The sequence below is a fragment of the Fukomys damarensis genome, unplaced genomic scaffold, assembly GCF_012274545.1.
Source record: "Fukomys damarensis isolate Sample0158 unplaced genomic scaffold, DMR_v1.0_HiC HiC_scaffold_36, whole genome shotgun sequence".
Classification (NCBI taxonomy): Eukaryota; Metazoa; Chordata; class Mammalia; order Rodentia; family Bathyergidae; genus Fukomys; species Fukomys damarensis.
The window spans coordinates 36,282,742-36,299,448 of NW_022900948.1; the positions used below are offsets into that span (position 1 = coordinate 36,282,742).

At 34.1% G+C, this 16,707-nt stretch overlaps 1 protein-coding gene across 1 annotated transcript in view; it reads right to left on the reverse strand.

Moving 5' to 3' along the window:
- The window catches only part of Megf9 (multiple EGF like domains 9), a 112,574-nt gene that overhangs the window by 38,680 nt on the left and 57,187 nt on the right, over nucleotides 1-16,707 (reverse strand). The window lies entirely within an intron of this gene.

Genomic DNA, 16,707 nt, shown 5'->3' on the forward strand with positions numbered 1-16,707 from the left:
ATAGATGAGCTCAGGACCATGATAGAAGCCATGAAGGCCCAACATAAGAAAGAAATGGAATCCATAAAACAGATTCAAACAGATATCCAGGAGATTAAACACTCCATAGAAAGTGTACACAAAAAAATAAAAGAATGCGAAGATAGACTCTCAGATAAAGAAGATAAGATTGCAGTCAGGGACCATGAAAAGAGAGGTCTCTTAAAAACAGTAAGGGATCATGGGAAATCGATCAAACAACTCCTAGATGATGCAAAGAAGAATAACATAAGACTGATAGGAATACATACATGAAGCAGCAGGAGAAAATACAAATGACTTTAAAAAGCTGTTCACAGAATTAATGACAGAAAACTTCCCAAATAGAGGGGAAAAATTTGACATTGAGATAACTGAGGCATATAGGACCCCAACTAGCTACAATCAAAAAAAATCTACACCTAGACATATAATAATCAAGATTCCAGAAACCCAACAGAAGAACAAAATACTACAAGCAGTAAGAGAAAAGAAACAAATCACATATAAGAGAAAGCCCATCAGAATCAAAGCAGACTTTTCAACACAAACCTTTGGGGCAAGGAGAGCCTGGAATGAGATATTTCAAGTACTAAAAGAGAACAATCTCCAACCTAGACTGATGTATCCTATAAAACTCTCTTTCAAAATGGAGGGGGAAATAAGACACTTCCACGACAAAGAACACCTGAGAAACTACATGAATAACAAACCAGCACTACAAGTAATTCTAAACAAGATCCTAGAAAAAGACAACAACACCATGAGGCCCAAGAGAGCAAATCAAATAGGCAAGGCAAGAAATTAAAAGGAGAAGGTGAAAAAGTAAAAAGAGTCAACAAAAGGCCAATAACATGTCAATAATAAGTCAGTACATATCAGTTATAACCAGCAATGTCAATCGCCTCAACTCACCAACCAAGAGAAATAGACTGGCAAAGTGGAATAAGAAGCAAAATCCAACAATACATTGTATAGAAAAAACACACCTATTGCAAAAAGAAGCCCATAGACTGAAAGTGAAAAGATAGAAAACAATTCTCCATGTGACAGGAGCCCAGAAAAAAAACAGGGGTAGCAATCTTATTTGCAGACAAAGTAAATTTCAAACCAAAACTGATTCTAGTATTATTGATGTAGGATGGTACTGTATCATACCTCTATGAATGTAAAATATCTAGTACCTGCTTTATGATACATAGTAGGGACCGTGCTTTATTAGAGCTACATTTAATGATACTACTCTAGAATGTTCTCTTTCAAGACGATGATTAAGATGCTAATTAAAAAAATGGTGCCAGGTACCACAAGAGCAACAGAACTTTGCTGTTTTCTGGATATTATTCTTTTCTTTGTTTCTTTTTGTTTTGTTTTTTTCAATGGAATGTGCTGAATGTCTATAATTTTGTTCAGATGACTGCAGAACCTGGAAAAGCTGTTGCTGCTATCAATGTATAATATACTGCTATTATTAGTCTTTTTATATAAATATAAATACATATATACATATATAGATAGATAGATAGATAGATAGATAGATAGATAAATTGAATTTTGGGAAACTTTAATGGTGCTGCTAATTTTGGAAAAAGTCATCCCAATTTACTGTGTTGAGTTGGAATTGTACAGAAATGGACAGCCATATTGGTCTAGAAATGTAAATTATTTTTATTTTTTTTCCATGTGTACAGGGGTAACACATCGTACTAAATATGTACTTGGGTTTGATTACAGAAACTAATAAAGTATTCTCTAAGTAATGAAAAAAAAAGAATAAGATAAGACTATAAGAGCAAGAAGCAATTTAAATATGTTCAGGGACCATTTTCATCTCCAAATTAAGGATTATTTTAATGTTACATCATTGCCTTTTCTCTTTTACTTTCCTTTTTAGTTTTATTTTAGGATTCCCTATTTTTAATGTTCATACAGAGATTTCTTTAACTTAAATACCGAAGTTTCTTTGGTGTAAAAAACTATAATAGTACACAGGATTCTAATGAGGTAATTAATAATGTGAAATAGGAAGTAAAGGGCTAAAGGTGTAGGGAAAGTGGGAAGGGTTGGGGAAAGGTAATAAGGGAGAGGGAAAAAATATGAGAAACTGAAAAAATGGAAATAAAGTGTTTGTAAATGGGGAGGGTAGGAGGGCAGGGACAAGAGGAAAAATGAGAATCAAGACCTATTATGTAAAGGTACAGAATCCCAATGATGAATGTAATTGTATTGTATACCTAGATTGTACCAATAAACTCAATAAAAAGAAAAAAAAAGATCAGCAAAAGAAAAATTAATGAAATGATCATAGTGTTATATATTGGAAATTGGCAGAAAACAGGAGAATAGTTTTGTTATTGACAATTTAAACTGTATTTTCACTATACTTTTTGGCAATAGGAAAAATATGTCTAAATTCTTCCTGCACAATATTTAGAATAAAACTTGAACTTGAGAGTATCTTAAAGAAGCTATGTTATAGGGCCAGGGATTTAGCTCAGTGGTTCCACTGCCTGCCTTGCAAGCTCAAGGTCCTGAGTTCGAACTTAGGTTAAAAAAAAACAAACAAAAAAACACTTAAAGGAAGCTATGTTATAGAATTTCACGAATAAATACACTGTTCATCAATGCATTTCATATGCATCCACCTCTCAGGTTAAGAATTCCTGATTCTAGAGCAAGGGGCACACACTAATCCAGGATTGTGTGCCAAGAGTTAAATGCAGTGAAAGAACTAGAATATTATTAGAGGACTTTGAACTAACTCTATTCATTCTGACAGTAGTCATTCAAGCTTGGCCTTATCATGTAACCTTTTTTATTATTCTCAACTATAATTTGGTGGATAATCATCCTCTCTACCTCTCCAAGTTGTTGTTAGAATCAAATTAGAATTACAAAGTACTATTGAGTATAAATATCTTTACAGATATTAGTAATTAACATTCCCTGGGAACTCACTGAATTTATAAAAATAAGAGAAAGCTTGAAAAAAAAACCCTTAAAAGGGAACCCTTTCATACTGCTGCTGGGAATGTAAATTAGTATAGCCATTATAGAAAAATAGTATGGAAAATTCTCAGAAAATTAAAAATAGAACACATAATCCAGTAATCCCATTACTGGTTGTGTATCCAAAGCAAATAAAATTGATATGTTAAGACATCTGCCATCCCATGTTTATTGCAGTACTATTCACAATAACCAAGAAATGCAAGCAATCTATCAATTAACAAATGCATTTAAAAATATACAGAATAGAATACTATTGCATCATAAAAAAGAATGAAATTCTGTCATTCATGATAATGAGGATGGAACTGGAGATCATTATGTTAAGTGAAATAAGCCAGGCACAGAAAGATAAGTACAGCATGATACAACTCTTAGGTGGAATATTAAAAAATAAAAAGGTGATCTCATAGAAGTTGACAGAATGGTGGCTATCAGAAGCTGAGAAGAGTAGAGGGAAGAAATGAGGCAGGGTTGATCAGCAAGTAATAAGTTACGGTTACATAGGAATAAGGAGTAGTGGCATGTTACTGCACAGATAACTGCATGTTTCGAAAAGCTAGAGGATAGGATTTTGAATGTTTTTACCATAAAAATAATAAATATTTGAAAAGATAGATACTTTAACCTGATTTTAAAATTACACATTGTATATATGTATTCCATTAATATGTACATTTTAATGTTTTTATGTATCAGTTAAAATTTAATTTTAAAAGCCAAAATTATTGAAGTACATTAACTATACTAACAATTTCATTCATTTTTCTATAAAATCTATAATACAATTCATGATTTTTAAACTAATCTTACATACTATCACAATAATTATGGCTAAAGCAACATTTCATAGAAAGTTTAGAAAAAGTTCAAGTCCAAATTTCTTTCTGGGATTGACAATTTAGATACTTTGAGTGGGAATTATATCTAGGAAGAAAAAACCTGAACTGTCCTGTATTTCTCTCCACCCTCTAGAAAACATTTCTTGCTATGGAAAAACTCATGCTGATTAAATTTTATTTCTTCAGGAGAAGACAAGGGGTTCTCTGTGGGAACAAGAGTCCTTCTATTTCAGCCTGAGTCTACTAACACAAGTTCTAGAAGCTCTTCTTTTATAAATTCAGAGGAAGAGGATATTAAGTTAATTTGTTTAACTACAATGTCATATATCCCAAATGGCAAATCTGCATGCCAACAAAGTAACTGTATCTCCTTATCCTAATTCTTCTTCTGACTTAAGGCTAAGAATTATCACTAGAAAAACTTTGCCTCATATTAAGACAGTGATGCTCTCCATATTCCCTAGACTGCTCCAAATAATTCTAGTAACTTTTTATTTTAAAATATTAGATTTAAAGAAAAGTTGGCAAAAGTACAAAGAATTCTCATATGGCTTTCACCCACCTTTATATAATATTTAATTTATATAATCACAAGATCATATGAAGGGGTGCACGATCCCACATGACTCATTACTGATGTTACCTTACTTAGCGTCATTATTCAAATGATGATTTTTAATGGTAGAAATGTGTCTGTATGATAGCTAAATTTAAAGATGGTTAACAAACATTGGGACATACTGGAGGTAGGAGAGTCAGACAAATGTTGGTTTGAGCTTATTTCTACCAACTTAGTAATTGTCTACTTTGGGGCAAATTCTCAGTGTCTTCATCTGTAAAATGAGAATACCACTTCAACAGTTACTTTATTCTTACAATTTAGTGCACATAGAGTACTTAGCCTAACACAAAACAAATATTCAATAACTGTTAATGCTGTTCATTCTGGAACTGATGGTGGTTCAAAAGTTGATCATCCTTAATATGAAAGTCTGAAATTCAAAACTTTTTTGAGAACAGACATGATAGTCAAAAAATTTTGGATTTTGCAGCATTTAAGATTTTGGAATTTTTATTTGGGATGCTCAATTGGTAAAGTCTATGCAAATGCTGCAAAATCTGAAACACTTTGAAATCTGAAACACTTCTGGTCTCAAGCATTTCAGATAAGGGCTTCACAACCTGTGTAATAACGTTAGTAGCATTTGCCAAGTTGAGTGGTACTTGTTCTCAGAAGGAAGCCAAACTACAGACCAGAAATCACTCTGTGTTTATAAGGCTTTATAATTTTTTTCACGTAGTGAAAGGCCTGATTAGAAAGATGTTTAACTACAGATTAAATTAGTGGTTGTTAGTTGGGTGTGGTGGTGCATGCCTATAATCCCAGCACTCTGAAAGGCTGAGACTGGAAGATGGCCTAGAAAATTTAGTGACTTAGTGAGAACCTGCCTCAAAATTAAAAAAAAAAAGAAAGAAAGAAAGAAAAAGGGCTGAGTATGTAGCTCAGTGCAAAGACCCTGGGTTCAATACCTAGTACCACAAAAAAAGGAGAAAGGGGTTCTTCTTTAGAAAAATAAGCTTGCAAACTTTGCCATTTGGGCAAAAAGAGCAAATAACTTTGAAGCAGATCCTGCTGACTATGTGAAGAATCAAGTCAGATTTCCCTTTGCTAAGTAAGTATACAGCAAACAGGCTCATTGCCCACAGAGAGAGATTTAACAAGACCCTTTGGATTCTAAATAACCAAAGAAAGGTGTCTCATCTTGAAGAAGAGAATTTAGAGTTTGTTGGTGGAAAGATTCTACAGAATGTCCTCAACCAGTATTCATGGGACTGGCTTGCATACTACAGTGTGGCTGCATGTATAAATTGAAAGTGCTGATTGTTAATATCTATAACTTGAAAGCTCCAACTCAGAGCATCCTTGAAAGAACTTGGCCTTGAGGAAGATTTATTATTCCTCAAAAAAAAAATCATTGCTGATTCTGCAAATATTTGGAGTAATAAAAGCATCCTCACAGTAGCAAGCAAGCATCATCCACCAGGTTTTTTAGGACCGGGCTTCCATCCATCAATTCCATGCAGCAATAAGAAAGAGCAATAATAATGACCTGATCAGAATCATGTTTCCTTTATACCTAACATCACAGGAAGATTAACCCCTAAAGTTACTGGAAAATTAGTAATTAACTGTTGAAGAATAAGTTGCTCAAAAGAAGGACACTACTCTTTATGCTACTGGTGTATAAAAGGATCAAAGCAATTAATTGGAAAAATAAATTGGAACTATATAATTGAGCACTGTGGGGGAAAAAAAACTGACAATTATATAAGCTTTCAACCTCCCCATATCTGTTATGTTTTCACAATATTATGAATCCAAAGAACAGTCCTCCTAAAAAAGACTAACAGATTTAAAACTCTTCAAAGGTAAAGGGCCCTTGGATTTATTTTCAGCAACACAGAAAGAACACTGGTGTAGAGACACTGTTTGATACTCAGCAGAAAGGTTTATAAGGGACTAAAATCCCCTGGGATTTAGTAGGTGGCAGCAATTCAATTCCCGCAGCCTATAAAACAAAGGAAGAATGGTAAACATAGGGAGAGATATGGGACTACGCATTTCCATATAGTCAATTTAGAAATACAAACTACCTTTAGATTTGTGTGTAAGTATTCATGCAAAAAGCACACGACTACTAGGGCATTATGCAGAGAAACACTGCTATCATGGTACATCACCACTCCCATCCTTCCAATTTTTTTCTCCATTCTCACTATTACCCTAATTTTGGTCCTTGCTAATTTTCTCACTGCCTCTAATTGCTCCCTATTATATCCACCCACATTCTATTACTGCTACAACATAGTCTGCTCTTTCCTGCTCAAAAATTGCTTAGTGAATAAAATCCAAATCAATCATCTGCTCTGTGTGACCTTACTGCATGAGGTCTTAGCAAATTCATCTGGCCTTGTGTTTCTTCTACCTGACATCGTGAGTAAGCACAGCTCTGAGATGGTCATCTTGCTTCCTCTTCTCTAAAGTTCTTTTCCCACACTTACTATTTCTTTACTGTATATCTAAATCTTTCCTTACTTCAAAACAGGTCAAATGTTACCATCTTAATGAATGTAGCTCTGATTTTTCCAGCTAGAAATGATATTGTTACTGGATGGAGGGTCTCGTGGAGATTCTTTCCAACTTCCTGGTGTCCTAAACAAAGAACTGGAAAAGACACACAAAGATGGCAGCAAAGGTGTACATTTATCGAAAGTAAAGAAGAGTATATGCACCCCAGGGCAAGAGCAGGCTTATGAAAAGGCTCATCATGGTCCCAGAAATGAAGTAATTCCTGGGTAGCCCTCCCACACTCATTAGATATTTAGACACTGGTCCTATCAAAAACTCACTTGGCCTGGTACCAGATTTAAACCGTCCTGTGGAAAGGCTCTCTTGGCTTCCTGCCAGATGTAAATAAAGGATCAAGAACAGTGTCTTTTGATTGGTTTGCCCACATGCAGATGATGCCCACATGCATCTTCTGCTTGGTCCTGCAAACAGGGCCAGATACAAGTGAAGGACTGAAGATATGACTTTCTGATTGGTTCTGTGTACACTGCTAAATAGCCATGGAGTCATTTTGGGTCTTGTACCTATGTTTGTGCTCCTTTACAGGAAATATCACACTCAACCTGTTAGTTATGGGTTTTTATGGCCTTTCACACAGTCCACCCAGTTAGTTGTCCAGTTTGCCCCCACCCTAATCTCCTACCTCACTATCTCACAGATTCTTTATCTCATTTACATTGTCTCTGTATTTTGTGAAATGAGTCAATTTTTACTTTGTATTATAACTTTTCATACCCATTTCTTTTTTTGGTACTGGGGATAGAACTTGGGACCTTGAACATATGAGACAGGCGGTAGAAGCACTGAACTAAATCCCCAGCCCTCAAACAATATTTATATATATTTTTTTGGTACCAGAGATCGAACTCTGATCTTTGTGCTTGCGAGGCAGGCAGCAGCACCACTGAGCTAAATCTCCAGCCCCCTCATTCACATTTCTTGTTTTTGTTTTTGGTACCAGGGATAGAACTCAGGATCTTGCACTTGCAAGGCAGGCGGTGGCATCATTTCATACACATTTCTTAAGGTCCTTACTAAACTAGAAGCTCCTTTGGAATAAGACCCATTGTTTTATTTATGTTTTATCTCTCATAAGACTAAAGTACTCACACATAAATTTAGTTCTTTGGTATCAAAAAGATACTGGAAACACTCAGCTAAATACTAAATACTTGATACCAACTACCACATTTATATGGACTTCATTATATTGTTACCATATATACATCTACAAGATCTGGGAGATGGGAAGCCCCTCAGAAGCAAAATAAACAATCTTTTAATATTATCAATAATGAAACATTAACATATTCCTTTCAAAAATTCCAAACTGACCTAAAAGTGGCTTCAAAAAATGAAACAAATAGAGGAGACTACAGTAAGGTTTAGGGACAGTAATGTGTTGATCAACAGTAGTATCTACTTGCTGTGACATCTCCTTCACAAAGGCCATTAACAGCTGGAAAAAAATATTTTTTCCATTCATTTGACTAATGTTGATATCAAGTTAATAATTAGGAGACCAGGAGGGTAAATCATGTCTGTATTAAATGGAGACTTAAGACAGAAATGCACGGAAAAACACAAAGAGCTTTCCAGACTGTGTTAGATAGGCATTATTTACACTTGCATGTTAGTATACTCAGTAGCTTTTTTCTGAAAAAATTCCCCCTGATCATTTATTAACATTCAAATTTTAGTCTAATTTATTTTTCTATAAATTTAACATTATACTTGGTGTGATGTACTTTACATACTTTCTAAGACACAAATCATTTGCTATTATGCAAATATTTATTGAAATAAATGATCCATAGGGTAAAGGTTGGGCCAAGTTGCTTACTTTTAATCAAAATAGCTACCTTCAAAAATCCCACTTTTGCCAGATGTGGTAGTGCATACTTGTAATTCTAGCACTTAGGAGGCTGAAGCAGGAGGAACAATATGAGTTCAAATCAAGCCCAGACTACATACTGACCTCAAGGATAGCCCGAACTTCATAGCAAGACCCTGTCTCAGATAACAAAAAAAATTCCACTTTCAAGGGAAAAATATTGAAGTATACAGAAAGATTAATTTAAACTTGAGGTTTCCAGAGTCACAATTGGTATACAGAATAAAGATGTTAAAATAAAATTAAAATATGAAGTTTTATTCTTTTTTTTTTTAATAGCATAGGAATATGCCAGAAGATTTCTAGAGTCTGTTTCTAGTGATGAAAAACCTTTTCTTGATCTTCAAGAATTATGGACAATATGGCCGGGCGTGGTGGTGTGTGCCTGTAATCCCAGCACTTGGGAGGCTGAGGCAGGAGGATCACTGTGAGTTCGAGACCAACCTGGGCTACATAGTGAGTTCCAGGTCAGTCTCAACTACATAGTGAGACCCTGTCTCCAAAACAAAACAAAACAAAAAAAGAATTATGGACAAAAAAATAAATACCAGTTTGAAAATTTCTTATTCCCAAGTATTATACAAGAGATGACTTTCAAAAAGCTGGGCCTGGTGGTGCACACCTGTAATCCCAGCACTTGGGAGGCTGAGGCAGGAGGATCACTGTGAGTTCTAGATCAGCCTGGGCTACATAGTGAGTTCCAGGGCAGTCTCAATTACATAGTGAGACCCTATATCAAAAAAACCAAAAAAAAAAAAAAAAAAAAAAAAAAAAAAAAAAAGAGAGAGAGAGAGAGAGAGAGAGAGATGACTTTCAGAGCCATAAATGAATAGGAGCCTTGGAAGTGTTTCGTCTTCTTTCTATTTGAAATTTATTTTTGGCATTAGTTTACTTCATGAGTAAAATTTTACCTTCTGTCCTGGTACATATTCCCAAAATAAAAAAATGAAAAGTAGCAAATATACATTACATAGCAGCAATCACAGATTTTTATGGGAAAAGATATTAGATAATTCCTGAACTTCTTTGTTATCGTACTAAGACAGTCTAAAATGACATGTTTTATACCTTTCTGAATATTTTTTAAAATCTTACATCAGTATATATCTCTGTCTACATATAAAGTCAGACTTGACAATATTTTAAGAGTTATATACTAAAAGATTCAGGATATCTTAGGAAATACTGATTTTTTTGGATAAATATTACTAATTTGCTTATTAAGCACACATCAAAACGTGAAGCAGGAAAACATTAGAAATATGTTCCAGAAGCAAAATGAAAAGTTCAGATATTGTAGATCAACTCTTTCCAGTCACACAGGTTGGAACACCAATGGCGACATGAGGGGGCGGCCATCTGTCAGTACATAAAGGACTTTGTGTTTGCACACAAAGACCTTGCTCAACCCACATCTGGCTCCTGCAGCCAAAATCTACCCTCACTGGGGCAACTCCCACTGCAATATGAAGGCATAAAGAACAGGGAAATGAATTTTTAAAAAGCTACTTGTTTGTTCCATAGTCTTTCAATGCGTGAGAGAATCAGGATAGATTTGAGTCTGCTTTTCTACTTTTATTTATTTTTAAAAAGAAAGAAAGGTCAATACAGGAGATAATTTGAGTAGGTACTAGGAGGCTGGATTTATCTCACTGTACCATCTTGAGACATTTATTTGAATTCTAATGTTTTTTTCTTCCCAATAAGAATTCTCATCTTCTCTGCCTCCCTAAATTATAACCCATACTATACATTTCAGTTGCTTACCTTGCTGGAAAGCCTTTCCTTGTTACTTCAGCTTACCCTTGTTCTTTTCCTACTCTAAACTACCCTACTTACAAATTAAGTGTATTTGTACATAAATTTAGGATTTTTCAGGTCTTCTCATATATCTTATTAGCATATATTAATTTTATAAAATATCAGGCTTCACTGTGATATTTTCATACATGTATATAACACATTTTGATCACATTCACTTCCCTTCTTCCCCTCCCTTGTCCGCCCCTCCCTCAGTCTCCTTCCTAATGGTCTCCCTTCTACTTTCATGTCATTTTTTTCTTTTTAAGTTGTACATATTAGAGGAAACATGCAATACTTTTCTCTCTCAGTCTAGCTTTATTTCGTTTAACATGATGTTCTCTAATTCCATCCATTCTCCTGCAAATGACATGATCTAGTTCTTTGTGGCTGAATATAGCACTCCATTGTGTAAATGTACCACAAAAATTGAGCACATATTTGGAAACTATTTTCTATTGTGTTCTACTAGTTTGTATCCTTTAGGTCTTGCATAGATTCTAAATTTCTTAACAAGAGCAAAAGTAACACTGCTTTTATTCTAAAGTGCCTCAGATAAACAGAGGGCCATGTAATACCTATTGCAAACGATATTTGTTCATTGCAGGGCTGACTCTCTACTGTTTCTAAATTTCTCCGAAATCTAAACTAGAATTCGCCCTTACCAAGCAATTATCTACATAGCACAAGTTACAACACACCAGGGTCTGGGTCGATTACCAAAAGATATTCCTAGAAAATAGACATAGTCTGAACCACTGCATCAGAGTTTCTACAATACTCACTCTCTTTGCTCAAAATCCAAGATTTTGAGAAAGGCTGTATCAGCATTGTGAACAACAGTAGATACTCATCTAGATCTAAATTGCAAATGTTTCAGTCTCAACTTTTTAACTTACTGGCTATTATTAGTAAATTAATTAGTAATTACTACTTAGTAATTTTAACTAATTAGTAAATTATGCAAATTACCTAACTTGTGGTATTTCCCTGTACAAATGAGAATAACAGTAATGGTGTCTATTTTATATGGCTTCTGTGAGGATTAAATGAATTAATAACTACAAAGGACTTGAGATATTACCTAGCATGTATTCAATTAACTTTAGCTAAGGTTATTGTAAAATATAGAATATATAACTTAAATGGCAAAGTTTGTATGAAAATGGAAGAAATTAAGTGAATTTTCTTGTTATAATGAATTATTTCTTCTTAACTTACCAATATAAAACAAATACCCCAATTCTTACTTTTCTCTTGTGAGACACTAGTTGTGTTCCTCAGTTAAAAAAACAAAACAGCTGGCTATGATGGAGCATGTCTGTAGTTCCAACACTCATGCAGCTGAGGCAGGAGGATCACTTGAACCCAGGAGTTTGAAACCAGTCTGAGGAAAACAGAAATACTCCCATCTCAAAAATGAAAACAAAAACAAAAAATAGATACAACTTCTTGGGAGATACTGAACTGAATCTATGTACCAGCAACACTGTAAATAAGACAGACAGACACAAACACACAAATACACCTTAAGTCTCACTAAAAATCCATATCTATCTATTTATATAGATAGATATCATATATATATATATATCCTATTTTACTGATGAAAACACTGAGGTTCAGAGAGTTCAAATAGCTTAAACAAGTTATTAAGCTAGTAAATCATTAGCCAGATAGTAAGTGGCAAACCCATGAAGAGAATCCAAGTCTACAACTACAGATTCCTATCCCTTTCTGCTAAACATATCATATTATCTGTCAACAATTTCTATTTTCCCTAACACACCCACACACATTTTATAGCAGAGCAGAATATAGTGTTTCCTCATTGTTAACTCAGATGTTCTTGCAAAGGACAGAGTCCTGCAGTTTCCCATTTCTGTTCTAGTCTCATGTCAACTTAACTGCATTTCTGGTACTAAAAAATGAAGAGCTTAGTGTTATGTGGACCTAGAGCTCCTATTCTTTCTTTGTAAGGATTTCCTTTAAGTACAGGCTTTTAAATGACTTGTGATGCACTTCTTATACTGACAAATTACCTCATATCCCAAAATAATATTTTTTAAATTAAAAAATAAATATTACCCTTCAGTACCCACAGAAAACTATGTGTTTATTTCAAAATTTTAACATGCTTATTCTGGGGGCCAAAGATAAACAAAAAGTAGGGCAAATAAAAGAAAGATTAGAAGGAGCACGGAGGAAGTCATTGGAAGAAAAGTCAAGAAACTGAAATGGTAAAGCATTGTTATTGTTTTCTATAGATATGGTAATCATCCAAAACCATGGCAGGTATAGTGTCACAGAGATATCAGTGAGCCATGTATATGAAATAAGGGGTGAAACCACAGTGGGAATGGCAACAAGGAGGTGGAACAGTGCAGTCTGCTGTCAAGATTTATAAGTGGGCTTTTTTAGGAAGGAGGAAGGGAAAACACACTGGCAGTAGCAAAAAAGGCATAAGTAAAATATTTATTTCAACTCTAGACTTAGATGTAAAAGGAATACAAGAAAGAAAACAGTCATTATTTGTATGGATTACAGAGGAAGCAAGGTCTTTCCAGATTACACTCAGAAAACAAAATGTTTGAGAAACCAACATACTTCAACATATAAATTCATATGTTCAATCATTTCTTTAAAAAGATTCCTATAAAGAATAACAGAACCTACCAGGTACACACAGAGAATAGCCCATTTGTTACTATTAAAGCTTCATTACTAGAAATTTATCAGTTGAAATAGATACCAATGCCAATGTATGGGAAACTTTTCTTAAAACTTGTTCATATATTATTTGATCCATTTTCTGTGGCATTTGGTACAATAAACCTTTGGAATTTATCTTGAACATTTAAAAAAAAGAAAATAGCCCATGTCTACCAGATGGTAATTATGGGTATCTTTTACCTCCTATGTAGCATCTGTCATCCATTACTGAAAATCAGATATTCTACATGAAATGTTAAACTATAAAAAAATTACACTTCACTTATGTCAACTCAAGATGGGGCTGGAGATATAGTCATGTGTTCAACTGCCAGCATAAAGAAGATTAAGTAAGTTCTTAAGATATACAAAACACAGTCAAGCACTGATAAAAAAGGAATAAACTCCCAGGTTAGGATAAAAAATATTTAAAATACCACTCCCTGATCAAAAACAATTTCTGGTTGTTAAGAGCAGCTGTATGTGGTAATATACATCCTCTTCATCGACGGTGCAACTTTCAAATTGTGTACATGTGATTCTACATTCTACCAAGTGTAACTACAACTTAACACAGGCTTTCTATGCATCATTTTATTTAAAATGTAGTATATGGGACCGGGGATTTAGCTCAGCGGTTTGGTGGCCTGCCTTGCAAGCGCAAAGACCCGAGTTCAATGTATGTGGTAATATACATCCTCTTCATCGACGGTGCAACTTTCAAATTGTGTACATGTGATTCTACATTCTACCAAGTGTAACTACAACTTAACACAGGCTTTCTATGCATCATTTTATTTAAAATGTAGTATATGGGACCGGGGATTTAGCTCAGCGGTTTGGTGGCCTGCCTTGCAAGCGCAAAGACCCGAGTTCAATCTCTGGGGCAAAAAAAAAAATCATTACTGAACTAAAAATAATAAAGCATCAAATAGCAAGACACTTTCTTATTAGGAAAAATTTTAATTGTGAAGTCATTCTGTGGATTCTACACTAGATTACATTTGTTCAGTTGGACTGACTGGCAGCTTTATTGTGTAAAATTAGGCACATTAACTAAACCTTCTAAGCATTAGAATTCTGATATTCAACACAGGAAAATGAGTGTTTGCCTCAAGAAAGTTTCTGTGAAGATTACATGAACTGAATTAAGCAGTTAGCAAATACCCTAGAATATAATTCATGCTTAATAGTTATTATTTTATTTGTTGTTTTATCTATTCCTATTATTTTATTAATGAGGAGTAATATATTTTATTAACTATTGAGCAATTGCAGCTTACAAAGATTTATATATACATTATATATATATAATTGTTGGATCCTTAAAACATAAATCTAAGTAAGAGAAAAATGGGCAAGGATTACCTCCCTTTTACAAATAAAGACAAATGCTTATACAATGCTTATAACGACTTGTCTAAAGTTACTTAACATTACCCACCATGACTGAATATAAACCACCACATAAAACAAGAGTAGACAAACTTTTTTCTTAAAAGACCAGGCTGCAAATATTTTAGGCTTGTGGACCATATTAGACTCTGTTGCAACTAGTCAACTTGCTGTTATAGCACAAAAGCAGGCACAGACAATGCAAAAACAAACGAGTGTGGCTATATTCCAGTAAAACTCTTATTTATGAACACAAGAAGTGGAATGGTTTTGGCTTAGGGCCATGAATAGCAGACTTATACATAGACAATTAGATTACTATTCTAAAATATTTTTCTACTACCTTGTGGTTACTACCTATTTTCAGGATAACATTTCAGCTTTAAACTTTTTAATAACATTAACTGTCAGCAAAAAGAGAAAGCAGAAACAATTTATAAAAGAACTATGAAAATGATAAGATATCATATAAATATTATTGACTATTTTTCTATTCTCCAATTTCTAAAACTTTTAATCCTTTCTTTCTTTCTTTCTTTCTTTCTTTCCTTCCTTCCTTCCTTCCTTCCTTCCTTCCTTCCTTCCTTCCTTCCTTCCTTCCTTCCTTCCTTCCTTCTTTCTTTCTTTCTTTCTTTCTTTCTTTCTTTCTTTCTTTCTTTCTTTCTTTCTTTCTTTCTTTCCTCCTTTACCCAGGTAGTTGGCCTAAAAGTAAAATTCTCCCAAAGTACAAAAGGCATAGATGTTTGTACAATCTTGCTCTAAAGGATGCAGTGGACATTTCATGAAATTGGTAGGAATGTGAAATTTCACAACATAACTTGGATGGCTTTGTTTCATTTTTTGTTCATTTTGTTTTTTGGTTGTTTTTTTATTTTTTGGTACTGGAAATTGAACTCAAGGCCTTTGCACAAGGTTAAATTGCTGGTCCTTTTTTATTCTGAGCCAGGATCTTTCCTGAGCCCAGGCTGAGTTCAAAATTTTAATCCTCCAGTCTCAGCCTCCCAGAGTTCTGGGATTGCAGGCATGTGCTATCTTGCCCAGCATTTTTTTTTTGTAGAGTGAGGAGTGGGAGAAGGATACAATGGTAGGCAACTACTATATTCTCAGTCTTAAAAGAACATAGTGATTATCAGGCTGAAGCAGGAGGATCACAAGTCTGAAGCTAGCCTAGACTACATAGTGAGACCCTGTTTCAAAAAGAGAAAATCTCATTTAAGCCATCAATATTCCTTTAAAGTTAAAATAAACCAAAATTTTTGAGTAATAGACGCTAAGTATTTTATATAACTATAATTCATTTAACCTCCACAACAACCCTAAGAAGAAACTGAGTCAGTGAAATGAAATGACTTGCCCAGGCACAGAACTCCTAAGTGGCAGTAGAACTTGGATTCATATCCAAGTTACACTGATTCTAAAGTTTATGTTCTTTTCATTACATAATATTACCTCTTCATCTTTTTAGCCCAGGGTCCACAAAAAGCAAACTGACTTATACCAAGTCAAAGAATACCTCAGATAATATGGCATGATTCTGCTAGATTAAGTCATCTCCAAATAACGTACTATTTTAAAGGTAATTTAATCTGTTTCTGGCCTCAGAATGTACTGGTGATTAGAGTAAAGCCAGGCTATTTACCACTAGTTTAAGAAATAAGTATGACCAAGTTTAAGCCTTAGATGTCCAAATCTAGAATTTTGATAAAAGAAAAAAAGTAAACCAAGGAACAATCTCCTTAAACTGTAGTCATGTTTTAATATAAAAAGAACATTTCATTAGGAATGCCAGAAAGCTGATTCCTTCCTCGATAATTTTTTTATAAAATTTAGAGAAATCATCACAACAAAATTTGAATTTTGGAAATAGAATAAATCAGTAAATTAGGATCTTTTTACTCTTCATATTA